At 45.8% G+C, this 26,024-nt stretch overlaps 1 long non-coding RNA gene across 1 annotated transcript in view; it reads right to left on the minus strand.

Annotated features, from left to right (window-relative positions):
* The window catches only part of LOC138452635 (uncharacterized), a 271,635-nt gene that overhangs the window by 170,313 nt on the left and 75,298 nt on the right, over positions 1-26,024 (minus strand). The window contains exon 2 of the long non-coding RNA XR_011260276.1: positions 21,895-21,951. This is a non-coding gene — a long non-coding RNA (uncharacterized lncRNA). The remainder of the gene's footprint in view (positions 1-21,894; positions 21,952-26,024) is intronic.

The raw sequence follows: 26,024 nt of genomic DNA on the forward strand, positions 1-26,024 counted from the left end.
CCTTTACGTCACCCTCTAACTCTAATCTCCTGCCTTGGATGGCACAGACATGCCGGGGACAGAGTTGTGGCCTAGCCGTGCCTCAGTAAGACAGTCAGACGGCTGTCCAAAATAGAGAAGGCTGGTTGATAGGCATTCACCCGAGGGGATGGGCAACAATAAGAAGTAGGCTACAATGGAGGAAAATACAGGCACACCATAGACTCAGTAAAGATCGGCTAAGGACACCGAAGCAGAGGCCCCTGGGGCAGATGCAGAGCTGGGGATGGACATAGGGGCGTGGTGACACTACTGGCATCGCTGGAGGAAAGTGTGAATAGCATGGGCCAGTAGGATGCAGCTAAGATATAGCACAAACATAATGACAGTCTTACTACTTGGGCGGGTGACATCAATATGATCACTAAAGTACAATTAAATAGAAAGTCAGCTAAAGAGAGGCCTTGCTCAAATTCCACCAAAACATGGTTGAAAATAGCACAAACCCATAATCTCTCCGATATTTGGTGGCACTGCCATCTGTAGGGGCGGGAGTACATGTATTACTCCACAGTACACGATGCAAACACAAGCATGGATTATTTCATGTTATCCTTGTCAGGGTTGGGGTGGTAAAGGCATGCAAGATCCTCCCTAGAACACTATCAGACCATTCCCCAATTGTCCTGAGGTACAGCGTCCCTACCAATGCCTCAAGAACGAAACCCTTCAGATTTAAGGGTGAAGTGCTCCAGAAAGAAGACCACAGGCTGAGCATACATCAAGATATCAGGCTATTTTTTTCAAAGTAAACATAACAACAGAATTGACGATCCCTACTGGGTGGGGGAAGCATTTAAATGCTACATTAGGGGTATTTCCATCTCTCGAGAAACGGAAGCCCTCAGGAGAATGAGAAAGGAAATGGGTGACTGGAGGCAACCATTTGGAAAATAGAGCTGGTTTATGTAGCCATGCAGACAAGAGGATTGTAGAGGAAATACAGGGATGCCTTGCATCCTTTCATGCGCTAGCTGGCAGGGAAATTTGATATCTGGATGGAAAAGTGTAGACCAGAACATATGGGGAAATTGATAGGCAGGAATGACTAGTAGCGAGGCTCATTGAACAAGAAGACAGCCAAGACTGCATTAAAGTAATTCTGAATCAGGATGAGGATGGATGCTTGACTGAGGGGGGTATCAACACAGTCCTTCTAGAATACTACAGTGATCTTCACACATCAAAATATTATCCCCTCACTGAGAAATACTTAGCCATATTGGACGGGGTCCACCTCACGTGTATATCCCAGGAGCAGGCAGCATTTTAGACTCTAAGATTAGAGTAGAAGAAATCGCAAAGGTGATTAGAACACTAGCTAATGGAAAAGCCCCACAGGTGGATGGCCTCACTGCTGAATTCAATAAATCCTACTCAAACACCCTCGCCCCCAATTTAAAAAAGCTCTAGGAGACACTTCCATGAGACAGGGATGCTCTCAGTAACAACTAGAACCGCTCTTACCACTCTGCTCTTGAAGCCCGGGTTAGCCAAGACAGAGTGGTAGTCCTACAAGCCGCTGTGCTCTCCCTGCCTGCTTGCCATAGAAAATAAGATCCTGGTTAAGGTCCTGTCTTGCCGCCTGCCCCAGCTGATGCTCGAGCTGATCAGACCAGTCCAGGCCGGCTTCATCCCGCGTAGGGTTACCCAGCACAACCTGAGAAGGCTATTCACTCTCTTCCAAAAGTTGGACTCCTGGGTCGCAACAGTCCTCACCACATTAGAAGCTGAGAAGGCGTTCAACTCGGCCGAATGGCCCTTCCTGTTTGAGGTGCTGTGCCGGCTTGGCTGGAGGGAACCTACTGTGGTATTGGTCAGGCTTTGGCATGCAGCACCTGAGGCAATGGTTTTCACCAATACCACTGTTTCCAAACCCTTCAGGTTGCACAGGGGGACATGAAAGTGGTCTTTGCTCTTCCCGCTGCTTTTCGGCTTGTCCATATAGCCACTCACATGTCTATTGAGGGAGAATCACTCTCACCATAATGTCATGATCCAGTACAGCAAATATACCACAAACAAGGTTACAGGCTTCCCCTCCCTCTGGAAATAGTTTGCCGTAACCTAACGAAATGTTGCCGGTGGCATTAAGTCACTGCACAAAAAAGATCTTCACCTATCTCACCTAAACATACCGAACATTAAAACAATATCAATCATAATACAATCACATAGTCATAAAACAGTGATGTAGTGCAAATCCTGCTACCATAGTAGTGCAAAAAAGGGGTTAGTAAGGTGCCAAAAGTGCTGTACAATACATATTCAAAAGAACATTCAATTGCTTTATCGTCTTGAGGATCGGACCGCACTCCAAAAATCTAATTTACAATGCCATATATCCATTTGAAACACAGTTGAAACTGTACCCGTAATTTTTTTCTTATTGAACAGGGGGCAAAACGCTTGTCACATCAGTCTCACAAAAGGAGTGGAAAGTCCAGATACTGTCAATGGGAGAATTCCTTTCATAATTCCTGTTAATTTAGGGTGTCTATTAAGTGACCGTGTCAACACCATGTGTTTCGGCCCCTTTGTTGAGATTCGCCCTTCTCAAATCGCTCCCTTCTTTTTAATGTATGTAGGCCTTCATCAGAATGTTTGCCATCAACTACCCAGGTTCCCTCCATTCTTTCCTTCCCAGGCACTGCCAACAAATTCCATTCAATACCATCATATTGACAGGTACTCCAATAATGACATGCTATTCTCCTGATCGTCACTACATTTTCAGATATTGCCATCAAAAGGCCAGTTATTTACAGTGTTTTCCTGGTAATGTCATGATGAGGCACACTTTGATAAAGTCCCATATTGGAGGATGGACTTAGACGATCTTGTGGACTTAGACGATCTTGTAGTTAGGAAGCCACTTCTGCTCCTGCTCTAAGATGCAGGCCTTCAGTGGGGAATAGAGGCTACCAAAACTTCAGAGATGTTGCACCCTCCACAAGCCCAAATCAATTCTGGTGGATGAAATCGGGAAAAACCGAGAGGGGACAACCTGTGAAGGTAACTCCCATGCAGCCAACTGATTTGGTCCTCAGAGAAAATGCACCAGAGAACTACCAAGAGCACAATATGGGAACACAAATCCTTAGATATTCTCAGGGGCATATAGTATTAATTCCAGGTATGTCAAGATGTGTTGCTGTTAGACAGAACTCATTTCAATACCCCAGCCATTCCTGACAGCTCTTTTAGAAACATGTAAACATCATACTAAAGGTGCTTCCAGAGGCTCATAGGGCTGCTGACCCATGATCATGGAAGTCTGCAAAGCTTGGTTTAACAGTGCAGAGGACTGGTTTTAGAAAAGGCACATATTCACTGCTTCGCTTCAAGGATATCCTCACAGGCTGCCACTGCTGGCACTTGTAGAGTCCAGCACAAGTGTGAGAATCCCTTGCAGCCCACATTCACAGAGCCCTGAATGAATGAGAGAATGCATCACTTACCCAGTGCAGGTGTAGAATTGGACACTGACAGCAGACAGTGGCCACATCAGTACAGAATGCAAATCCAAGATGACGGAAAACATTAAAACAACCACTGAAAGTGGAGCCATTCATTGACCCATTAGCAAATTGAAATCTGATGACAGTTCTGTAGTTTCACCACAAGCAAGCCGATTAGCATGCTCACTCACAACATTTACACAGCTGAGAATCTGCAAGCATTTTGACTCTCCATGGATAGTCCGGCATGTAAGGGAATATGGGAGACCATGGATTGTGGGAGGCAGGAGTTGGCACAGTGAGAAAAAGCAGGGTGTGTGGCAGTGCCACAAACAGGAAAACTGCAGAAATGAGGAACTGTCTTGGAGGAGCAGCTGATTAGTGTTAAGGTGGTAGAGGGGAGAATGTTATGACTGATAGCAGAGGAGGCGAAGAGGAGTGGGCGTTAAGGAGAGGAGGTATTGAAGACCTGAGAAGATAGAGTTAAATCTGGATAGGAGCAGGCACTGAGGAGCACTAAGAAGGAGGGGAGAGAGTTGAGGTCAGAGGAGAAGCTGAGGAGAATTAAGGAGAAAGAGTTAACAGTAGAGCAGAGGAAGCTGAGGAGTAGCATGTATGAAATATAGTAAAAACTGGAGGAAGTGGAGCAGAGGAATTTTAAGGAGGAAGGTACAAAGATAGGAGTTGAATAGAAGAAAAACATATAAAGTAGAAGGAGGAGGAGGTAGAAAGTTGGGACCTAATGAGGATGAGAGAATATTCACACCAGAGGGAGGAGGTAAGAGCAAGACAGAGAAAGTCAGGGGGGGGGGGGCAGATTAGCGTGCAGTGGAATATTGAAGAGGAGAAGAAAAGATTGAATAAGGAGGGGAGAGTGGAGGTAAGAACCAGGGATAAGAAAGGGGGAAGTGGCCAGCAGATAAGAGACCAATAGAAGTGGCAGCAAGAGAATGGTCTGGTTTAGAACTAAGCTTCTGGAGAGGTGCCTAAGCCAGCGGAGGAGCAGCACCCATAGAAGGCCCAGACAGGGGGTTAAGCCATAGAAACATATGGCCTAATATGATCTAAGAATCCACAGCCTGACCCACTTTCAGATGACCCAAGGCTCTAACCGCTGTGGTGCTGGGTTTTGACAGTGAAAGAAGAAGAGAGCTGTGGCATCACCTAACTCTGTGTACAGGTGTAACACAGAGGAGCATAGAACAGTCCTGCTGATCACAGTATGTATGTAACACATCCACAACTTTGAAAAACATGAATACAGCTTTAAACTATTAAGGTGAAGATGGAGAAGTAAGTTAGTTAAACACAGATTTCAGGCGGCAATGTGAGAATTCTCGACCACTACTAATATATAAATCTCCAACTGTGAAAACAGTGAACACTTACATAAATGACAATTTGATATCTTTATGGATTGTACACAATCTTGAAAATGATATGGTCTGTAGTTAAGCTTTTGGAATGCCTAGCAAAAAAGCAGAGCTCAAAACACATGTTGGCAAGGCTAATCAATGTATTAACTACCACATGTTGAACTATGATGTATTTAGTCATACAAGAGAAACTAATATGAGAATAGCAATTTTGGCAAGTCAATGTGAAGGACAAATCAGTGTTGCCAAGGCTAATTAAAGTTTATACTGGTATATTTTGAACAATGATGTCCAAAGATGAATTAATGTGAGAATTACAGTTATGGCAAGCGCATGGAAAGGGTAAATTAATGTTGGCAATTTGTTAACTGGCACATGTTCAGTTGTGAGGTCTTTAGTCAAACAGTACAAGTTAATGTAAGAATTGCAATTGTTGTAGGTCAATGCAAAGGACAAATTAATGTTGAAATTGTGACTATTTTGGTATCTTCAAATTTTGTAGATTCAAAAAGAAAAAAAGATGGTGTAATTGTGATTTTGTTTGGGTCTATGCACACATATGTGACGCTTACCGGAAGACTGGGGTTCGTTGCACGCGCTTTCCCTTCCTGGCGCCTCAATCCGCGCTTCCGCGCTTGGGGAGGCGCCGGAGGCAGAGCTTCGGGGGCCCAGGCTGCAGCTCCTTGGCGCATGCATGGGAGACCGCGATCACAGTTCCGCGCATGCGCCGTGGATTGGGCGCCCGTGATTGGAGGGGCTTGCTTCCCAAGCCTCGCTCTGGGTCCGCCAGCGCCCAGCGACGATCGGCTTGCGTTCCAGGCCTTGCGGGCGCCGGCGGCCCATAAAAGGAGAGCGGGGATCGGGAACAGATCGCGTCTCAACGCGTTCTGTTCCTGATCGTGTTTGTTCGCTCGCTTCAATCTTCCATTGCCAGTTTCCCTCGGTTCCTGCCTTCCCTGGGGTTTTCCCCTCTCCTGTTTCTCCTTGGTCCTCCTCTTGCCCGCTCCCTGTCCTGTCCCGGGGTCCCTCTGAAATTCCCCTTTTTCCTCCCTTATGGGATTGCAAGGGTCCTCTGCTTTTCTGGACTCCTCTCCTTGCCTGGGCCACGCCAGCTTCGCTCCTATCCCGGGTCTTGCGGACTCCTGCCTGGCTGGTCAGCTCTGCCTTGATTTTCCTTTTCTCCTGCTCCACGCCAGCCTGTGTACTGTGGTCATCCATCCTGTGTCTTCCCCTGGTGTATGCCTCGGCCATTTTTGGACTCTTGAGCACCACAGCATCCAGTATCTTCTCCTGGTGTACGCCTCTGCCATCCTTGGACTCTTGAGCACCACAGCATCCAGTGTCTTCTCCTGGTGTACGCATCGGCCATCCTTGGACTCTTGAGAACCACAGCATCCAGCACCTTCCCCTGGTGTACGCCTCAGCCATTTTTGGACTCTTGAGCACCACAGCACGTCTCGGTCCTCCTTGGACCTTGGAGCTCCATCGTTTCAAGGACTTGTTTCCTTCAGCCTCTCCTGCCTGTGCTTGCACAGTCCTGACGTCACGGTAATCAGGAGAGAGCTGCTCGTGACGTTGGGAATCGGTCCATCTTTTACCCAGTACCCATTCTGGGTGGAGGAGAGACTGGTTCCCCGTGTCACAAATTCTTCTCGTCAGTCTGGCTGCCCCGTCGAGATCAACCAAACATACAGGTACGCAAAATTCTCGTGACTCACACCTTAACAGATTGAGACGCCTACCTTCCGATCTAGAGATGGAAGACACACAAGACCTGCGGAATTAGTTACAAGCCCTCAGAGCGGAGATGACTACTTTACACCAGGAAAACCAAGCCTTACGTCAAATGATAACTCAAGGGGCAGGGAGTGCCTACCAAGCTGAGAGTTCTTTGGCTCATACAACCCCAATTAAGTTTGATGGAGACCCACGACGAGTGGCAGAGTTTTGTAATCATTGTCGAATTCATTTTCTCTTCAGGTCAACTCATTTCAATAATGATAAGGCCAAGATTGGATACATCTTGGGAAATTTAACCGGGAACACTCTCGCCTGGGCAACAACTTTTGTGGCTGCTAACAGTCCCATATTGAATGACTTTGCTGCCTTTGAGAAGGCATTTCTGGAGGTTTTTCAGGCGCCCAATCTGGCCGCAGTTGCACAGAATCAGTTGATGGACATAAAGCAGGGAATTGCCGACATTATTACATATATTAGTCGCTTTCGCCTACTGGCAACTGACTCTCAATGGCCAGAAATCACGCAAAAGACCCTGTTCCGCCGAGGGTTGAGGGAGGAATACAAGGATGAGTTGCTCCACATCCCTGAACCTGAGACCCTCCAACTCTTAATCAACCAGGTACTCTGGATTGATCAGACATTAGCTGAACGAAAGGCTGAGAGACGTTGCTTTGAGAGAGTCAGTTCTAGAACGACCAGTTCACCCGCCCGATCATTTGGTTCGACGGAGTCTGGACCTGAACCTATGCAGCTGGGAGCTATGAGGGGTCCCTTATCTGAGGAAGAAAGGAGGCGAAGAAGAACATTACGTCTGTGTCTTTACTGCGGCGCCGCTGGGCACTACCTGGGTACATGTCCTTTACGACCTCAGAAGAAGAAGGCGGAAAACTAGAGGACCTGTCATGTAGAGGAGAGGCAACGACAGGTCTCATCCCTTTTTCAGACCTTTCCACTTCTTGTTCAATTCTTCATCCTATGCAACCAGCTGTCTTACTAACCCTGAAGATCCATATCCAATTGCCTGGTCGGACTCTAGAGGTTTTTGGGCTGTTGGATAGTGGTGCGTCTGGCAATTACATCGATGAGACATTCGCAAACATCAATAAGATTCCCATCTCTATCCAGACACACTGCCCTACCCGTGGAAGTTATCGACGGTACTCCTTTATCTTCTGGACCAGTTCGACTGCACACTGCGGGGTTAACTCTTCGGATTGCCGACCATTTGGAAGAGCTTGCTCTAGATGTTATCAAGTATCCTACCTACAAGTTAGTCTTGGGGTTACCTTGGCTCCAGTATCACAATCCAGTCATTGATTGGAGGACTCATACCTTGACCTTTTCTTCCACCTCTTGTACCCAGAAATGCAGCCTGCCACTCCAGACTCAGGTTTCTTCGACGACCTTGGAATTTCGTGGCAAGGGGGTCAGTCTTTGTTCCACTTTTCAGATCCCTCCAGAATATGCCGATTTTGAACAGGTCTTTGCTGAACCAGGAAACATAGCCCTGCCACCTCATCGTTCGTTCGATTGTGCCATAGAATTGTTGCCTGGTTTTGAGATTCCCCATGGTAGACTGTATGCTTTAACTCAGGACGAGAAACGAGTGCTACAGGACTACTTGTCTGACTGCTTAAGTAAAGGATACATAACACCATCCAAGTCACCCGCAGGATTCCCTTTATTCTTTGTAAAGAAGAAGGAGGGCACTTTCAGACCTTGTGTTGATTACCGGCAATTGAACGATATCACCACTAAGGACCGATACCCATTACCTTTGATTCGTAGTATTCTAGAAACCCTGCACATGGCCCGGATCTATACCAAGCTTGACTTACGAGGGGCCTATCATCTGGTTCGCATCAAGAGCGGAGATGAATGGAAGGCTGCATTCAAGACACCTTTTGGGCACTTTGAATATAGTGTGATGCCTTTTGGTCTGTGCAATGCCCCTGCGGTTTTCCAACGACTCATGGATCACATCTTCGGTGACCTGATTGGAATCTCGGTCTGGATATATTTGGACTATATACTGGTCTTTTCCAGATCTAGGGAGGAACACATATGCCATGTACGTGAGGTCCTTCATCGCTTATCTCTCAATCATCTGTTCGCCAAGGCGGAGAAGTGCTCCTTTCATCAATCGAGAATAGAGTTCCTGGGGTTTGTGATCAGTCAGACTGGCATTGAGATGGATCCCAAGAAGGTCCAGGCTATTCAAGAGTGGAAACAGCCCCATGATGTAAGGTCCTTACAACGCTTTTTGGGATTCGCCAACTTTTACAGGCAATTTATTCCTCATTTCTCTTAGATCACGGCGCCTCTCACTAGACTGACTAGCAGTAAGATTGCTTACTTATGGGATTCTCATGCCACACGAGCATTTGACACCTTGAAGTCAGCTTTTATGGCCGCTCCGATTCTACGTCACCCTCAGGACGAACTACCATATATTGTTGAGGCGGACGCTTCGGATTTTGCTGTAGGGGCTGTTCTTTTTGCAGAAGGATCCCGCTACTTCGGTTGAACATCCAGTGGCTTACTTCTCACGTAAACTGAGCCCCAGTGAGAAGAATTATGCGGTCATCGAGAAAGAGCTATTGGCTATTAAGACCGCATTTGAGGAGTGGAGACATCACCTACTGGGAGCTCGCTTTTCTGTAGAGGTCCATACTGACCACCGCAATTTACAGTATTTGCGCTCCTTGCAATGTCGAACACCACGCCAGGCCCGGTGGGCCTTCTTTTTCTCTCCATTCGTGTTTCATGTCACTTACATCCCCGGATCTTCAAACCTAAGGGCTGATGCCTTGTCTCGGTCCTTGGAGATGGAAAAGGAAGAAGGACACTCCAGTCTGGCTCAACCACTGATCTCTCCCCATCATTTTTTATTGACATTATCACCACTCTTGCAGTCAATATCAGATGCTACCCGGATAGATCCTAAGAGGTCAACTTTACTTCAATATCCGAACATGATGGCCTCCTGTTTTTCCAGAGAAGACTGCACATTCCGGAGGGGGAGATTGGAGAAGGCATATTGCATGGCTTCCATGATTCCCCCATTGGGGGTCACCAAGGGATTAGAGCAAAGCAAGAATTACTATCTCGACAATTTTGGTGGCCTGGCTGGGCTGGTGAGGTCCGAAAGTATGTGGAAACCTGTCCTGTTTGTGCCCAATCCAAGGTTCCCAGAAGACGGCCTTTGGGATTACTTTTACCGACTGAGTTGGCACCATATCCTTGGCACACCATTGCCACTGACTTCATTGTTGATCTGCCTCCCTCTGACGGGTATACCTGTATAATGGTCATCGTGGACTGTTTCACTAAGTACGCCCATTTCATTCCTTTCAAGAAGATACCTACTGCTACTCAAATGGCTTCAGCCTTTTTGCACGAAGTTTATCGGCTACATGGCCTTCCCGAAAAGATTGTTTCTGATCGTGGTGCTCAATTCCTCTCTTCTTTCTGGAGCAAGGTGTGTGGCCATCTTGGTATCCGCAGAGCTTTGAGCTCTGGTTATCATCCACAGACCAATGGTCTCACTGAAAGGACAAATCAGACGCTGGAAGCATACCTCCGTTGTTTTGCAAATGCCACGCAGTCCAATTGGAAGGCATTTTTGGACCTTGCCGAGGTGTCCTACAACAATTCTACCCATTCTTCTATCGGAACCAGCCCTTTCTATTGTTCGACGGGCCAGCATCCGAAATTGATGCCTTTCCATCCTGTGCCATCCAGTGCGGTTCCGTCCGCTGATGCTCTGATTTCGACTATCCAACAGCAACATGAGTTGGCACGCAAGTCATTGGAGGTGGCTCAGGACCATATGAAGTCTCAGGCTGACCGGAGGAGGAGAGAGGAACCTGATTTTCAGGTTGGGGATAGGGTTTGGTTATCCTCTAAGAATCTGCCACTTCGCAACTTACCGGTTAAGTTGGCTCCCCGGTATTTTGGCCCATTTAGGATCACCAAGCGTCTGTCCTCTGTGGCTTTTCATCTTCAACTGCCCCGTTCATGGCATGTTCATCCTGTTTTTCATGTCTCCCTTTTGAAGCCCTATGTTGTTGACCCCTATGGTCGTGCCTGTCCTCGTCCGGCTCCTGTTCTAGTGCAGGGAGTCCCCGAATTTGAGGTTCAGGAGATATGCGATGCTCGCTATCGCAGGGGGGTGCTCCATTTCTTGGTGGATCGGAAGGGGTACCCGGCCTGTGATCGCACTTGGGAACCTTACCGGCATGTGCACGCCCCACGTCTTGTGCGTGAGTTCTATAGTCGGTTTCCTTGGAAACCTGGGGCTCCGGGCCTTCCTGGGAGGGGGCATAGTGTCACGCTTACCGGGAGACCGGGGTTCGTTGCACGCGCTTTCCCTTCCTGGCGCCTCTATCCGCGCTTCCGCGCTTGGGGAGGCGCCGGAGGGAGAGCTTCGGGGGCCCAGGCTGCAGCTCCTCGGCGCATGCGCGGGAGACCGCGATCACGGTTCCGCGCATGCGCCGTGGATTGGGCGCCTGTGATTGGAGGGGCTTGCTTCCCAAGCCTCGCTCTGGGTCCGCCGGCGCCCAGCGACGATCGGCTTGCGTTCCAGGCCTTGCGGGCGCCGGCGGCCCATAAAAGGAGAGCGAGGATTGGGAACAGATCGCGTCTCAACGCGTTCTGTTCCTGGTTGTGTTTCTTCGCTCGCTTCAATCTTCCAGTGCCAGTTTCCCTCGGTTCCTGCCTTCCCTTGGGTTTTCCCCTCTCCTGTTTCTCCTTGGTCCTCCTCTTGCCCGCTCCCTGTCCTGTCCCGGGGTCCCTCTGAAATTCCCCTTTTTCCTCCCTTATGGGATTGCAGGGGTCCTCTGCTTTTCTGGACTCCTCTCCGTGCCTGGGCCACGCCAGCTTCGCTCCTATCCCGGGTCTTGCGGACTCCTGCCTGGCTGGTCAGCTCTGCATTGATTTTCCTTTTCTCCTGCTCCACGCCAGCCTGTGTACTGTGGTCATCCATCCTGTGTCCTCCCCTGGTGTACGCCTCGGCCATTTTTGGACTCTTGAGCACCACAGCATCCAGTGTCTTCTCCTGGTGTATGTCTCTGCCATCCTTGGACTCTTGAGCACCACAGCATCCAGTGTCTTCTCCTGGTGTACGCATTGGCCATCCTTGGACTCTTGAGAACCACAGCATCCAGCACCTTCCCCTGGTGTACGCCTCGGCCATTTTTGGACTCTTGAGCAGCACAGCACGTCTCGGTCCTCCTTGGAACTTGGACCTCCATCGTTTCAAGGACTTGTTTCCTTCAACCTCTCCTGCCTGTGCTTGCACAGTCCTGACGTCACGGTAATCAGGAGAGAGCTGCCTGTGACGTTGGGAATCGGTCCATCTTTTACCCAGTACCCATTCTGGGTGGAGGAGAGACTGGTTCCCCGTGTCACCAATTCTTCTTGTCAGTCTGGCTGCCCCGTCGAGATCAACCAAACATACAGGTACGCAACATTCTCGTGACTCACACCTTAACAACATACACAGATTGTCATTTATATACAAGTGTTGATGTTTTGGCAAGGGCAGCGCTGTATGCTAGGATCTATGTGAATCTGCAGTAACACAGTTTGGCGCCAAACAATACAGGTATTTCAATCATTTACACAGTTTTGCTATTTGTGTTTGTTGAACATTTCTGTTAATTACCACACACTTTTCATGGTAATCGCACAGTCTGAGCTAACTATTTTTGTAATGCAAATGGGATGAACCTCAAATCCTGGTACTCTGATCCGATCTTAAATTGTCAGAAGTCATAATGTATTGAGAAGTGTGAAAAAGCACATATTTAAACCAAATCATGAGTATGTTTCACATATTCCACATACACAAATATGTGGTACAATAGGTACTTTATCTGGATGAAGATCTATGTGGGCTGCAAAGAGGTTCTGCTAACATTCTGCTATTCACAAAAGTTCCCACACTGCATACAGCACTCTGTTATGTATCTGTCTTGCTGTATACCTCTGTAAAGTGCTCTGTTGTTTCTCAAAACTAGGTCAGTGCTAAATAAATACCATAATAATAATAATAATATGAATAACAACACCCATTAAGAAAACAATAAAAACACAGAATGCAGAGGATGCCTTATTCTAAGAATTGTCACCAAGGACCGAAATCATAAATACATTTGAGGAGAGAATGCTGCGAATGGCAAATTCCTGATTGATTCACAACAAGGACATGCCTATAGGAGAAGGGTCTGGCTGCAGCAACAAGGAACTATAGACATCACTCCCATGCATGTCAGTGTCTAGCTCTGCTTTCCTTCCGTGAATGTTAATTCAGCTCCTGCTGTACTGTCCCTGAATCCTTCCATTTTCCCTATGTCTGGCATGGACCAAGCCTTCCCCTTCTCAAGAAGCCTGCTCAGTTATGTATCATGGAGTTCATCCTCCTGTATGGACTTATTTTTGGTGTTTTGACTCAGGGTTTTGACTTGCCACTGAGGTCACACAATAGCTCCACAGTTACGCCTACTTAGTACCCTCACCCACAACAATGTAATTGTATAAGGGGTAGGCAAGGTGCCACCTCTTCAGAGCCTGCAGATCGTTGTCGCCAAAATGTACGTTTTTGGGCAGGGCCTCCATTGACTTCTCTCAGTGTTACCTCTGATCCCATGGCAAGATTTGCACCAGTGAACGCCTCCCATAGACCTAAAATGGTTGTGGGTGCAGATGACCTTTTATTCTTGTGCTGATCCTGGAGAACCAGAACCTCTGTGTAAGCAGTAATCCTGCACACCTACGTGATGTCCGTTTAGTATTTCATCAAATAGAAGTGGCGTGCACATTATTAGTTTACATTCTTAACGCAAGGCTATCTGTCAGCTGTAAATCCCTCCCGGTATTCTGCTTCCCGCTGGTCAGGGATTTGTAGTTGAGTTCTGTAGAATCTGAAACTGAATTAACATTGAACTTCAAATGCGTGTCTGAGCAATAATCAACTTGTGAAATAAAGAAAATGCTATGGATTGCAAAAAGCTTACTCAATGGGTTTGCCAATTGGTACAGTGGCACTAAAAGAAAACTACAATCACTAGAGCAAGTCTTGGACCGCTTTTTCTTGGATACCCCTCCCATCTTCTTGTCGGGTGAAATTACGCTATTAGGATTGACTGAGCATATAGATGAGGCGGGTGGAGTACCTGACGATTTAGGAGGTTGTAGAAAGACAAAATTGTTACCTCTGGATAAGGTATTGGTGGAACAGGGGCTATCTGATCAAATTTGTGCATGGAAGGAGGAGGTCTTGGTGGAAATGAGATCTCAGACCATGATCATGAGGTACTCAAGGTCATGGTCTTGATCTCAGGTAGCTGCTTTACAGATCAGAAGGAGAAAGAGGGAAGTATGATTAGTGATTAGTTGACTTAAAGAATACTGTAGGGGCTATCACAGAGATCTCATCCTCACCAAGAACAGTGGAGATCAATAAGTCCTCCACTGGGGTGGGTGTGAAGGTTGACGAGATGGTGTTAGCACCAGGAAATCCCACTATTATAAATACCAAAACATCCAAGAAAAGAGAGAAAAGAAAAAAGAGAAAATTGGCAGTGGAACAAAGGGCCTCTAAGACATCTTCACGTAAGTTCCTAAGAGGAATGGGGCTCTGTGACCTTTTAGATCAGAACAAGGCTGAGGAGGGTGCTTTGGTGATCTCTGGCTCTGAGGTGTCATGTGAGAGGGAGACTCAATCTAAAAACTCATTGTCCTCGGTGGGCACAAGCATAGGGTCCAGGCACGGTCTCCAATATGAATATGAAGATGGCCCTACACGATTGTCAGAAGTCATGAAAAATTTAAAAAGACAGGCAAGGCAGACCAGCAAATGAAGCTGGTTAAATTAGGAGACAGAGACATTTTTTTTTAAACATCAGACTGATCTCATCCGTTGTACTGTGCCTTTAGTAACAGGACAACATTTATTAAGACAGAATGATTTTGAGAGACCAGCCATAACATCAGACCAAGGGAGCTGTTCCCTTTTGTAGAAGGTGGTTAGACCCACTAAAATTATATCTGAAGTAGGGAAGAACTTATTACTCTTGAGTCTATCTGGGGTCCCTCATTTGATCCTTAATGAGGGGGGGTCACCTGTTTGCCTAAGGGGGCCCCACCAAGAGGGACATCTGGGGTGCCTGTTTCTAATACTACATCAGTAGCACACTTACTGACTACCATGGTCAGGGGCATTTCTTCAAATGAAGCAGTGTCATCCAAAATGATGACCGAAGAGGAAGTGAGACTATTAGTTACAAATTTACTACAACATGAAAACATTATGTGTGCTCAGGGCGGGTCATTGCAGGACTCAACGACAAAGTGGGGGGTTACTGAAATTTCCAATGCGCAAAGCATTGAGCAGTCTCTCTCTCGTGCTGCGAAAAGTCATGCTGAAGTATTGGAGAAGCTGAGGGACAAGACCTGGAGTCCGGTAAATCAGCCAGAGGGGTGGGTCACTGACGAAACTTATGTCCGTTTTCGGGAACCGCTTTTCCCAGATGAGCCAAGCCTTATCTTACAATACCTATTTGAGGAATGTGGTACATCCTTAAATATAGAATGTATCTTTTCCCTGTTCAACGATATACCGTAATTAAGGTTGGTTACATCTGAGGACATAAAGCTGGTAGATTCCATACACCCTCACAGATATGATTATATCAGACTAAATATACCCTTGCCATTGGTGCGTTCCATACTGCTCAAGTATGGGAGTCTGCAAAAGTGGGGCTATGATGTCACCTGTTTTAGAGATGCAGCATTGCCGCAAAGACCAAGCGGATTCCTAGTACAGTGCTATGGACAGTGGGTCCTCCTATGTGGGTGAAGGAAGGCAATGGCACTGGGAAGAGGCTCCTTTAGTAGAAGGCCCAAATTGGAGGTCGTTGGCTCTCTCGTTAAGAAATTCCATAGCCCAATTGAAGACACTGAGCCAACTACTTTAGTCACCAGGGGAACTTTAGTGTGATGTTATGGAATTCTAGGGGACATTCACAACTAACTTCCAATGAAAATTTGATTCTAGATCTACAGTCATATGACCTGATACTTCTGCAAGAGACTTGGGCACAGGGGGACCTTTATTGGGATGGGTTTGAGGTAACCAGCCTGTTTGCAAAGCAAGGTGTGAAGGGACGCCCTAAGGGGGGGCCTACTTATGGTTTATAAGCACGGTCGCAATATAAATAAGCTGAGTGATTGGCACATTTTTGATGCTTTTCTGCTTACTTTGCTTCAAGTAGAGTCCTCTGGGGGGGCCTATTGATTTGTTGATAATCAATGTCTATTGGGATGCGCTCTCTCTCTCTCTCTCTCTCTCTATCTCTCTGTCTCTCTCTCTCTATCTCTCTCTCTCTCTCGGATAATGAAGAGTAACTCACCTTCGGGGGGCGTTATGGTTCACATTCACTGAATCGTGGGGCCTGGAACATATTGCGAATGCCTCACCCACTTGGCAAGCAAGAGGGGTCTCTTCTTTAATCGATTATATATTTCTCTCGATACAGATGGTTGATAGATTGACTGATTTTGAGCTTCGCCCCTAGTTACTTAGTGATCATTCTATGCTTTGTTTAAGTCTGCAATGGCTAACCAGCTCCGCTCCCCAGGTAATCCTATGCAACAACTTTGAAGTCAATGTAAGAGGGAACAGGATAAAGTGGTCCATGATTAGGACTCTTAAACTTAACAGTATTATGCTGCATGATTTTAACTCTAGTACTTTGGAAAAAAAGATAGTAAACTACTTGATTGGTAATTTCCCTGGGTATCTGAAGAATCGGATCACTATGATTGCAAGCTCTCCCATATTCCCCAAGGAATCTTTGGCTAAACATAAGCATACTCCTGACCCGATGGTGTATGAACATAAATGTGTTCTACAAAAAGAAATAAAATCAATAAAAATAAGGGAGGAGAAATGAGAATTAGCTGAAAGATTATAGGTCTAGATTACATCAACGAGACCGTGAACTGATGTTGGCATCTTTAAAAGGTCATAATATGCTCCATCTTTGGTCAGTAGTCAATAGTACAGAGGTTCAACAGGCACAGCTAGTGTTTAATCCTATTGCAGAGTATTTATAGATGGAACACTTTGAGGCGCTGTCACGACCTTGTCCCCACCAAGTGTCCACGGGGCCCTAAAGACTCTGTTCGGCCCCCCTCGAATCCCTTGGAGCCAGTCCTGGCGCTGTTGGCATCGAAGACACATGCTAGGACACGGTTTCCATGGGCAATGGACAAGCATGGCCACCCCCATGCGGAACACCGGGGAACTGCATTCGGCGGTCTAGTATCTAGGGCGGGGCTTGCCGAAGGCACCTGGGATACCTGCTGGCTATTTAAACCACGCCCGATTGAAGGCACGCGCTTTGCGTTATTCTGCTTTAGCAGCGTGACGTTCACTGGGTCCTGCTCAGCATCCTGGCCTACAAGGGCGAGAAAAAGGCAAGAAGCATCCCCAACTTACCTGTTCCACGGCATCCTCCGGCTGCTAAAACCATCCAACCCTCACCATCTTCCTCCGGCTCCATCCCTGTTATCGTGTGAGCAGCTTACCAGTCCGCCAGGAGGGCCATCTTCTCCGATACATTTTCCGCTCCCGTGGTTTCTGGAGAACCACTCCTCGATTATTCTTCTCGACCTGCAAGACAACAATAGCACAGGTTAGCCATTTGCAAGGACGCTCTCTGCGCCGCTTGGCGTTTCATCTTACCTTTTCACTCCCAGCTGTGGCCTCCGTCTCGGCCTCCAACACCTGCAAGGAAAGGGGAGAAGGTTATTTGTGCTTACATCACCAAAGACATTCTCTCAACTACATCTACAAAGACTTACCTGAAAGTGCTGAGTCGCAGCCGGTCTGTACTCCGGCCCTCGCCATTGAAGAAACTCGGTGGTACGGTGCCATTGACGACACGCCCCTGCCCAGGGCGGCAGGATGGAGAGCGCACCTTAATAGAAACCAAGGTGAGAGATGTCCCAGGGGAACCGCAAGGGAATCGGGAGCCTGGGTGGCGGGTTGCCAGGGAAAGAGCAACAGTTAAGTTAAGCTTCATCTCCTGTCTCCTAGAGCCAACCCTCGACATCACAAACTCCAGGGAAGGGGAAGGGACCAAAGGGTATCCTGGCCAGTCGAGAAGGCATCCCCTTGTGATACAAGGTGAGCATTACAGGCGCTATATAGAGCACCTGAGCTGTTGATTGCGTTACCTATAGTGGGTGCTTATGAATGGATTCGAGATATATCTATCGATAACATATTGAGATTTATTATCAAAAGTAAACCATCCAAAGCAGCAGGATCCAACAACCTCACCTATGCAATTCTGAAGCAAGATGTAAATCTCAGGTCCAAATTGCTGAATATTCTTTTTAGGGATATGACCAGGAGAAAGATAGTCCCTTCATCCTGGCAGGTCTCTTATGTAATCCCTATCTTTAAAAAGGGGACTTGGCTGTGTCCAATGAATTATAGGCTGATTGCCCTAGTGGATGCGGATTCTTAGATCTTCGCATCCATTGTATTAGAGCATTTACAGAGATGGTGCGACTGCAATAATATACTGGATTACAGACATATAGACTTCAGAAGAAATGTAGGTACAGATTGCAGGGGTCTTCTGCTAACTTGTTTACAGAGCAATGCTTGGTCTCGTAGAGAATTACCCATTTGTTTTACATCTTTGTATCTATCCATGGCCTGTGACACAGTTAACAGAGCACTTCTGTGGCAAAGGCTAATGTATCTTGGCCTCCCCAGGTGATTGTTGAGTATATTAATCCATCTCCACACAAACACAAAAATAAAGGTCAGACTGAACTCTGAGGGATGTCAACATGTATTCACACACAGAACGGGTAACGTCAGGGATGCATTTTAGCTATCCGCGCTGTTTAACCTGTATGTTACGGGCGCAGGTAAAGCCCTCGACTCATGTGGATTAATATCGCCCAAATTGGATGCACTGAGAATACAGTGGGTATGCGGACAACTTCCTTTTGATGGATTGTACTCCAATTGGGCTCCAGAGATTGATAAAAGCATGTTTTACATTTATGAAGGGACCTGAGTTGAAGATCAATCCATCAAAAACAGTCGTCTTGCAACATGGCAAGAAGACCAGGTCCCAAACCAAGTGTAGATGGAAATGGGAGAACACAGTCCTAACCAGTAAAAAGACTCTGCAATATCTCGGGTATTCCATTCTGGGTATACATTCCAAAATGTTCTATAATGACTGCTTGAAATTAAAAGCTATTTCTGCATCTAGACAGATGCGACTGATAGAACAGAAATTTGGCAAATTCACTACGACACCCTGTAGGGAGTTCTACTCTAAGAAAGTTGTACCTAGATTAACCAATGGCTTGCAATTCTATCCTCTTTGGATCCTTCCTCATTTGAAAGTCGGGGAAGGTCTCGTCTGGAGAGAGGTACTCTTCTACGTACCCAAATGTGTTTCATTTCATGTTATACGGTACGAGTTGGGACTCCAACCTTTAAGTAGTATCATGAACTGGAAAAGACTTTCAGTACTTAGAAAATGTGATATGTCTGTAAAGGAGAGTTTGTACAGCTTACTGAGAGAAAATGGCCCATGCAAACGCTCTTACAGAATCCTATCAAGATAAAGAAGCTCATTATAGCAAAAGATTGGTTTGAGAACAATACCGAAATTATGGATTTCAAATTATACTCGCAGGTTGTATCCCCGAATAAAAGGTATCCTGGGACAGAGTCCTACGTGACAAAATATCCAAGTAGAAATTTACGCAACAACATTATGCGGTACAGTTTCAATGTCCTAAGTACTCAGGAATTTTTGAATAACCGACTGCATGGGGAAAGTGGATGCAAATACTGTGGCTTTTGCGTGACTATTGGGTTGGAGGAATCCTTATTCCATCTGTTAATTGTATGTCCTATCTTGCTCCCTGCACAGCTGCTTTATTTTGGACAATTTGTTAGTAATACACAACAAGTGTTTAGAGATCAACTCTGGCTATCAATGCTGCATGGAGACTCAATTTCATTAACATTAAGAGTGGTCTTGTTTAAAAAAATGTATGTAGTCTAACTTGATCAATCATGGGAAAAATAATTACCTGTTCTCTCTTTAATGACTAGGCCAGTGATCTTTTTTATTTTTATTTATGTTTTTAGAGATGGTATTTAGTTCATGTGTTTTTTGTCTCTAAAAAGTTGTTTATACCGTGGGATATTGGAAATTGCATTAGGATTTTTGTGTTTTCGAATATGTTCAATGTTTAAGAAATTGTGTATTTCAGTATAATTTTTGTAAAGGTTTAATAAACCAAAACAAATAAACTAAAACAAATTTTTAAAAAAAACTACCATCACTCACATCTCACTTTCCAACTAGCCCTGTCAACGGTCTCAAACTTGTTATCTACTTCCACTATATACCTATTGTTAGCATTACTCACTCCTCCCCCCACTGAGGCCACCTGAGTATGGTTCAGAGTTTGATATTTGCCACAAGCAGAGGAATGTAATGCCTTGGGTATCAATATCGTATTTGGCAGGATTAAATATACATTAATGTATTCAAATGTTTTTTTTGTTTTCTCTAACAACAGCAAGTACTGTGTTATCCACAATTGCCTTGTGTGCCGAAATGTTGCAATTCATTAGCTAAAACCGTAATTAAATGTCAAAATTCCAACAATATGCAGGACGTCTTATAATAAACACAATATGTAAATATCTGTTCTTCCCGTTGTTTAGCACGCTATGCCATATATGGACATAGTACACCTGAATAATTTCATAAATTACCCTACTACTTCAACCTAAATTCACATCCTTCTCACTATTGTTAATCACACTAAACCACATGTTTACACCAATTACAACTTTTCAACATTACTTACTGCCTATGACAAAAGTTGGTCTCACTGTGCCCACATGCACCACATATGTATGGGTTAGCATGCAACATGTCACAAACATCTGGTATCAGGTAATATTATCCCCATATATATGGTCGCCGTAAATAATATCGCCGGGAAAAGGTTGCGGCGATATTATATGGGTGACCATATATATGGGGACAGGGGCAAAAAAATAAATTTTTAAAGAAAAAGAAAGGTTTGGGGGTTGCGGGGGTGTCCCCTGCATGTTCCATGTAATCATGTGGCCACAAAAAACAGCCATTTTTCGGCGATATTTTTGCATGGCGAGATTTTTGTGGCGACATTATTACATGGAACCAAACATCTGTCATTCACTACCTCCCTGTTTCTTTTTCACAACTTCTCCCCCTTTCTATGTGCTCTGTTTACCTCCAGTCTAATTTACTCTTCTTTTTCCATCTGTTTGTCCAACTGGTTACCCATATGTTTGATTCACTAAGTTCTAAAGCCTTGAAAATGCACTGAAAAAAAGTGGCAAACACATTTTGGAAACATATCATTGACAACTAAAATTGGCTTGTGCAAAACAAGGTCTAAGGTGTAGAGTTATTTTTTAATGTCTTTTGTCTAGTGGAGTTGACATACTACTGACTACACCAAATTGTGGCAATAATAGGCTAAGAAAGAGCTGAGCAACTGCCCCATAATAAAAACACATATGCTTCTAAACAGGAGTGATGTCTGGGTCCAGGTCTCCCTGAATGATAAGTATCCCCCTTTATTTGGCTTAACATACTTCTACACTTATCTCTTATAAATTCACGTCATCAGACATTTACTTCTTCATGTATTTACTTCTTACTTTAATTCGTCTACAAGGTGGCAATGGATATGGTAAGGTTAGCTGTAAGGTAAGGGTTGGAGCCAAGGAGGGGATAGTGGGAAGAATATGGGTTAGCAAAGAAGGAGAGTACACAGGATCTCTCCCTGTAATGATGAAGTCAATGCTAGAAGAAGTGGAAATACAGAAGAAGTAAAGGTATGAAGATGTACATGTGACAAAGTAAATGTATGGCAAAGTTAATACAGAAGAAGTAAAGACATATATCTAGATGATATATGTGGGGTTTTATTTTCACATTCAAAGTATAAACACAGAAATCATAAGGCATGGCACTGTCTTTCAAAATTGAGGACTCACAAGTAGCGGTAAGGAACTCTATAAAAATAGCTGCAGCCATTTTCCTTGCTTATCACCAAAACATGACTGTCGCCCTGTCTGCAGGTATTGCTGTACAGATTTTAGTGCAAACAGTTCCAAAATGAAAGGTTTGAAGATTTGATTTATACACTGCAATACTTACCGCATGTAGATGTGCACTGCCCATATTCCAGTCCATTTGATGTACTGCTGATTATATCTAAACAAATGGAAAAAATACAAGTAAGTTCCAGTACCGGGACAATTTCTGGAGGCTATGATTGTTTAATTAACTAAAAGAATGTTATGCCAACAATTTCCCAGTTCGAGTATCTCCATCAGAGTCACAAACATTTCTGATGCTAGTCGAGGCTCCTGCAGAATTGATCTTAAAGAAGTTTACTTTATGCACTTCAACAGTTACCTTCCATTTTGTTTGGGATTTAATGTACTATAGCTTAAAGTGAACTGGTCTTACATAGAGCACCTTCTGCCATTTTTATTGCACTGAAAAAAGTTAAATAGCCCACCACCTGAAAACCAATTCAGTTGACATTTGTAACCCAAAATGTGATGACTTCATATCTTATCCACAAGTGAGAAGAATAGTTTGTGACTTAATAGAATATACTAGCATTAAAAAAGACCATGTATGAAGGAAAGGTGAGGTCAGGAAGGCTATAGGTGAAACTATGCAAGGTACCAAACCTGGACAAGTACTACAACCAGCCTCCAGTTTTTGTCATTGGATCTCCTAAAGGTCCTCATGTTTGTTGGAATGAAATAAAAAGAATTGAGAGCAGGATGACTGGGGAATTGACGGTTGTCTGACAATCACCATTACAATATGAATATCTCAGATATACAATGTGCAGCATTTCAAATGTCCGAATGCATTGTTTGTGTGGTGATTTCAGCCGAAGGACTTTCAAGGTGTACGCTTGTGGGGCCGTATTACACAAACTTTGCATCAGTGCAAGTGTAATAAGTAGTAGGGTAACATTTCCCAAGAGCAAGAAGCCTATTCTTTTAATGCATTTTTGCATTAGGACAAGGGGCTTCATTACGAGGTTGGAGGTAAGGGAAAAACGATGCTGGTAAAGGATTACCGGCATCGCTTAATGCTCCGGGCCATTCTGACCTGCCAACCCGCTATTAGCTGCACCGTAAATAACAGTGCCGCTAATAGCGGCAAGGCGCGGGCACGTGACCCTTAATGCCGGCAATACTGGCATGGCGTAAACAGGAGGATATCACAAGTCAGGCGGACATGCAAATACCGGCATGAAGAAGGCGCTAAAAGTGGATACCGGCATGGCGACAATACCGGTATCGCGAACCACCTGTAAACAGCCATGTGTAGTGTTCTCAACTGCTACAGGTGCACACAATCAGCACAGGTGGAGTCGATGTACACTGGGCCAGCACAAAAGGAGCACACCACACCCCTTCCCACACCAAAATGATTCCAATACTAGTAGCTATACTGGGGCTGGAGGACATGCTGGCATTGCTACAACAGCAACAACAACAACAACAGGCAGCACAGAGGAGATGCAGGAGGGGAAGGAGGGTGAGACAGGCACATCATGCCCCACCAGTGCAGGCAGTTGTACCACGCAGGCAGCCCCCAATCCCTCGCATCAGAGCCAGTCCATTCAACCTAACCCCTGAGCAGATCCACACCCTGTACCGTCTGGACCGGGACACCATCACCACCATTGTGGACATGATACACAACGACATTGCCAGCCTCATAGACATCGGTACCGCCATCCCCTCTCTACTGAAGGTGGTGTCTGTGCTCCACTTCCTGGGCACAGGCACCTACCAGAACACAGTAGGGCAGATGCAAGGCATATCACAACCATTATTCTCACGCACGCTGAACCAAGTGCTCGATGCTCTCCTCAAGCACACAAGCGACCACATATCCCTACCACGGACCGCCCAGCAGATCTTCAACACCAAAATTGGCTTCCATTCACTGGCAGGCATCCCAAATTGCATCGGTGCCCTCGACTGCACCCATGTGGAATTGGTGGTCCCACATGCCATGGAGGTAGTATACTGCAACCGTAAGCTATACCACTCCATCAACGTGCAAATGGTATGTGACTCAAACAAGATCATTACACATTGTTGTGCCCGATATCCCGGATCAACCCATGATTCAATGGTCCTGCGGAACTCCACGATACCAAGCTACATGGAGCGACATGCCGGACAACGTTCCTGGCTACTTGGTGAGTTGCAGGGCAAGCACATGGCAGTGTGAAGGGAAGAGACGCATACTTCACCTGGGTGAGATTGGGGTGGGGGGAGATGCATACTTCACCTGGGTGAGATTGGGGGGTGTTAGGGAGAATTCTCATTTTATGGCTAATTTCCCTTACCCATAGAGTCCCCCAGCAGCTTTGCTGGATTTGAAGGGTTTGTTTTTTTCTCCTGCTAAGAGTGAGACTCTCTTTCCCACTCTTAGGCATCTTTGCTATGTGTGTTTTAGGCTATTTTTGTGTTTAATGTCTATGGGATTTTCTCAACCCCATAGGAACCATCTTTATTCACATGTGTTACACAGCACCCTCCGTGCAGTGACACAGGGGTGTCGTAGCGACCCCCAAACATAGACTCCATAACCTGGGACTGACTACTGTCTCCCAGGGCATGTAAAGTCCCCATTGACTTTACTAGTCAATTTCTGTGAACAAAACCAGTACAACCCATCTTACTATGGAGGTCCTGGAAAGGGTTAATCGTTTTTCCCTTATGTTTATTTTCAAGAGGGTACCATACGTCCCTCTCTCAAAGGTTTCTGGCTGGTGGCAGTGGTTACTACCGAAAATATTCAACCGCAAATATTTTCCTATGGGATTTTCCCATTGTCGAGGCTACCACTTTTTCTGACAGCCTCTAACATACCGCCGGTGTATTTTAATATTAACTTTACTCCGGCAAGTTTTATTTGCCAGAACTTTAATATAACTTCTTTCTCGTGTCTTTCTCTAAACTCCTAACCCAGGTCGGGGATCCTTTGTTCGTCCGTTTGGCGGGCTGCTGCAGAGAAGCCCTCCTTTCGGCGCCACTGAGTCTGGGGTGGGTCCATTGTGTGGGATAGGGAGTAGGACCCCTGGACAGGGTTGCCTCAGCAACCCATGTCGCACTCTATCCTGATAGGCTGGAGGGTCTCCCGCCAGGATGACCACTCCACTGCGTGACAGCTGGGCTGAATGAATGAGGATCTTTTTGCATAAAAGCAGGGTCCTGAGTACTGGAAAAGCAAGACGTCGCCACTGGAACTAAGAAGCCGAAGAGGAGAGAAGCCAAAGACATCTGCAATGACTGAACCACCGGTGAAGCCCTGCTGCAGCGTCTCACCACTTTTCTCCACACGACGAGAGAAGATCTTCATCTGCAAGAGCCTTCTTCCCTTGAGCTGGTGGGGCCAACCAGTTTGCCAATCGCCTTCCCGGACCTGCCTTGGTCGAATCTCCCGTACCCTGTACTCGGAAGCCGGATAGCCAGGCACCAGTCCACCCGGACCGCGATTTAAAGGAGCGTACCTTTTATTCGTCGGGCAGCACCACAGCTGGTTTCATCCCTGGGTAGTGCAGTAACTTGAACCTTCCTCCACGACGAGAGCCTCTCTTGCTCTGCTGGATCACCCGAACTGAAGGAACTACCAGGAACAACCGCCACCGCAGGAGCCACTTCTTCATTTTAAAGGTACACTGTTCCGCCAGGCCGCCCTTTCTTCGCAGTAGCACTAAAGGTGTTTTAAATCCTTTACCTACCTGTTGGGTTGGCCGCCCCTCTCTCTTAACATTGTCTCTCAACTTTTGCATTCACCTTTTCAAAATCATTAACCAAAAACTTGACTGCAGCTACAAGAAAATTTTGCTCCTGGGCCCTTGCCCTGTACCACTGACACTGGCACAGGCCTACTGACTCTGGCTACATTTGTTAGACCTGCCTTCTTTAGATTGATTCTCAACTAGAACTGTGTTGATGCACCTACTTCTTATAACTACCCTTTTCTTCCCCTTTCTAAACCTTGTGAAACACCATTTTGCTCAGTTTTCATTTAAGTATTGCTTATACTGATGCACTGTCTTGCTTAATCTGGTTCACAAACGTATGGAAAGTGTTGCTAGGGTGTGTAAGAAGCTATTTCTATATAACTTGTGCTTTCCCTCCCTTGTGAGAAATTGATAGAGTATCCCTTGTGTGTAGTTTTCACTGTGCCGTTTTGCTTAGTTTTCACTCTGGTTCACTTGGTCTACAATTTAACTA

This window comes from Ambystoma mexicanum, chromosome 4p (genome assembly GCF_040938575.1).
Source record: "Ambystoma mexicanum isolate Mex_15411 chromosome 4p, UKY_AmexF1_1, whole genome shotgun sequence".
In the NCBI taxonomy this organism is placed as follows: Eukaryota; Metazoa; Chordata; class Amphibia; order Caudata; family Ambystomatidae; genus Ambystoma; species Ambystoma mexicanum.